Source organism: Lipophrys pholis (assembly GCF_963383615.2).
Source record: "Lipophrys pholis genome assembly, chromosome: 10".
Taxonomy (NCBI): domain Eukaryota; kingdom Metazoa; phylum Chordata; class Actinopteri; order Blenniiformes; family Blenniidae; genus Lipophrys; species Lipophrys pholis.
In genome coordinates, this window is record NC_137640.1 from 29,489,077 (window position 1) to 29,492,949 (window position 3,873).

Sequence of the window (3,873 nt, forward strand, 5' to 3'; positions counted from 1 at the left end):
TCAACAAAATAACCTTGAAGCAGCATGCTGACTTTAGTGGTATAAAAACAGAGCCAGGTGAGCAGACATCCGTACTGCAGTCACAACTCTGAAGCAATCACGCAACAGCATCGACATCCCAAGGATACAGCAGCGTGCATGTGATTCTGAAGGGAGGCAGTATCACAAACTATTACAAATTTGACATTACCAAACAAAGTGACAAGGTGGGTATACTGCACACACACACACGCACACGCACATGCACACACACACACACACACACACACACACACACACACACACACACACACACACACACACACACACACACACACACACACACACACACAAATCAACCTAAACAAGCACATGATTTAACCCAAAAAAAATTCAGATTTAAAAAACAAAACAAAAAATAAAGAAAGAATATGCAAACACAGCAATGCCCTCATATATCGTCATCCTGTTGTTTGAATCTGGACTATATCCCTGCTATAAGATAAAACCATTAGAATTCCATCACTGTTCCTCGCCCTGAAGCTCTCCAGTAAAGACAATCCAACATGAAACTGGTAGTTTACCTTTGAACACGTGATTATTTTCATAGTGTGTTCCTTTTGAAAGGCTCGATAAATCACATACAGTTCCTATTGTATTATTGTAACTGATTGTAACACTTTGACACATGGTTTTGCATCATTTTAGTGCATTTGCACAACTGGAATGTGATTTCACATCAAACTGGACACACAGCGTTTCTCTTCTGTTCACAAGGTTTTCCAAAGGTCAGTTGACGTTACAGAGAAGGCGGGCTTGTTGTCATGACGACATCTGTGACACCAACACAAACAGAAGCTCTGTCCTCTCATGATGTCAGGCTGCAACGAGTACAAAACCTCCCAGCTGTCAAATAAGTCCAGCTTGAAAACTAACAAACACAACATGATAAGAGCCCAAAATCAAACAAATCAGCCATATGAAATAAATGATCCCACTTGTTTGAACACCACCTCCAAGCCTCACTAAAGAGCCTATTGGCTCACAGTATCACATGTCCAATTGGCCCTTTGTTGTTACAAGGGACTTTTATTGTGGCGTGTGGACTGAGGAAACCTTCAGGTAGACAGTCAGGTGAAGTATGGGCCCCCACCCCTGTTAGTGCTCTTATAAAATCCAGGGCCTCAGAAAACTTCATCAAGTTACTCATTACGAAGTTCTTCAATACTCACAAGCAGTAATCTTTGTGGCGCTGAGTAATTCCAGCTGACGACAAAGTACACAACAGCAGAATAATTGTAGGTAAGGATCATAATTTTCTGGGAACGACAATTAAACATAGTTAATGTAATAGCTGAACCACACCAAGCAGATCTGTGGCCACATGTACTGCTTTGCCCTGACTCACCTACTGTACAGTTAGATCTCTCAAACAGTAGTTATCTATATGAAGAACTTTTGTCTGTACTGTTGCAGCTATTACACTGTGAATTACACAAATCGCGTGCAATTTCTGGCTCGGGAAAGTATTCATGAGGGCCATCTGTGGCTTGAGACAAGTAAATACATGAGAAGAAAACAAATGTGCATGACCCCCCCACAATACCAGCCACCCACGACCTTTGCCACAAACATGCAAATATACAAAAACAGCTGCTTCCAGGACAGTCAGACCACCTCTCCTGGTGAGGGGGTGAGTAACGCAGCCCGGCTCCACAGAATATTTATTATTTTCAGGTCTGAAGCCAATTCTTAGCCCATCTCAGACTTGTGAGGGCGGAGGACAGAGAAACACACCGATAGCCTTCTTCACAAACTGGATGCTCATTTGAAAGAAGTAAACACAGAGACACCCTAGACTAGATGGTGTAATTCCTGAAAGAATTACCTGTGGGGATGTAAACACTTCAGGCTGGTTATCCCTGCCCACAGTCATTTGTAAACAATAGAGCGATCTGTGAAGCTTTTAACTGGTGAGAATCCGTCACTTCTTTGTGGCTAATTAGAACAAGAACGTGAGGCAGGGGTGCAGATCCAATGTCAAGATTGAGGGGGACACAAAACAGATTTATTTTTTGCACGTATGCAAATCATATCATGTGGTGGAGGAGGCCGGAGATGGGATGTGGAGTCAGAAATATACTTGTCAAACGTTGTTCATCACCTCTTTTTAGATGTGAATCTAAAATGTGACCAATGTAAAGTCTGACAATGCGTTTGTTTCCTTTGCCAATGAAAGTTGGGGGGAAGGTTCTGTTTTTGTCTGGGTGGTTCTATTTATTGGTTTGTATGTAAATGTGTGTGTGCATTTGACCAACTTTTCACAAAAACTATTAACCAAAGTTGCAGGAGATTTGTCTTCATCCAGGGACCAAACGATTGGATTTCCGGCTAACAACTAACCCTTTCCAAATAAATCCCCAAAACTCTGAAAAGAAATGTCCAATGAGAGGCACCTCATGGAGGAGATCCAAGGAGATCAGCGTCTGTTGCCATGGAAACACAGTGGGGGGGCTGCAGATGTCATTAGGAATTTTCATTAGGGTGGACATGTTTTTATTAAATTAGGAGACACGTCCCCCCCGGGGATCTGCACCCAAGATGCAATGGTTGATAGACACTATGATTTCAGTTTTATTTACATTTTTAGCACAACTCTAAAACTCTTGCTCTGTCTGTACCCGACAGCGCCACTGTGAGTGAGACACATAAACACACACTGTTTGTGGAGGACGTTGGCTGTCGAGAATCCCACTGCTGAGGGGTCACCACTGATGGTGACTGAGCTGCTCAGGAACGACGTGACACTGCACACATGCAGATCACTGACCCTGGCTGAAACAAATCCTCGTTCTCAATGCCTGGCAGTAAAAACTGCAGTGATTGCTGGTGAAATAAAACAAAATAGAAAGAGCTTTAGCAGCGTTTGGCTACATTTCTTGATAAAAAAAAAAGAAATAAATTGTTGACTGTATATCAAAAAGTGCATCATGTCCTTTGTGTGCTAAGTGCCCCAACAAGAAACATGATATTAAGAAGCTGAGGCTCAATTTGAATTTGTCCTTAAAATATCACAAACATACAATTAATAATCCATTTGATGTTTTGAAAAAGTCTGACTTGCCAAACATTTATCGGAAGTCACTGTGACCTGAGTTTTTTTTGGTGGGGTGGGGGGTCGACAGACCAATTTCCATGATAAAAACAATAAGCAGTACAAAAACAAGTGATCACAGATTGTGAGGAATAACACAACAGTAAGTGGAAGCATCTTTTAAAATGGTTTCACCCAGGTTGAAAAACTAAATCTGAGATAAGTGGTGTATGACTAGATGGTAAACAATGAAATGTCCGCCCTCTCACTGGCCTGCATCACAAATATTAGTCGATTAGTGTTTCATTCATGTACAAGGCCTTTTAACTATCATGCAGCCTTCCACCAGTAGTTATGGCTACAGAGCTGGCAGACAGCGGTCCCCCTCTGCAGCACTCAAACTGCGGTGGGAAGTTGGACAGATGTCTTCTTTCAAACCTCAGCATGGTACGTCCATACTTTAATCTACACAATGAAAATAAGGCAGCATGTAGGCTCTGTCAGCAGCGACAGCCATGTCTCAGGCCAACTTGACATTGTTTACTTGGTTCAGCTCGTATCCAGCCGGGCCTGAGGACAGAGCGCCGTCCTCTCAGTGTGAAGCAGAACTCCCCAAGCGTTGGACCGTTCACCCACTAACAAGGAACGTGCAGGTTTAGACCGTCGTGAGACAGGTCAGTTTTACCCTACTGATGATGTGTTGTTGCACTAGTTACCCTGATAATGACCCTGCAAGCTCTGCCGCCACTGATGCAACACGAGCAGAGTGCACACAGAGCCTCCTAATCCTGCAGCATTTA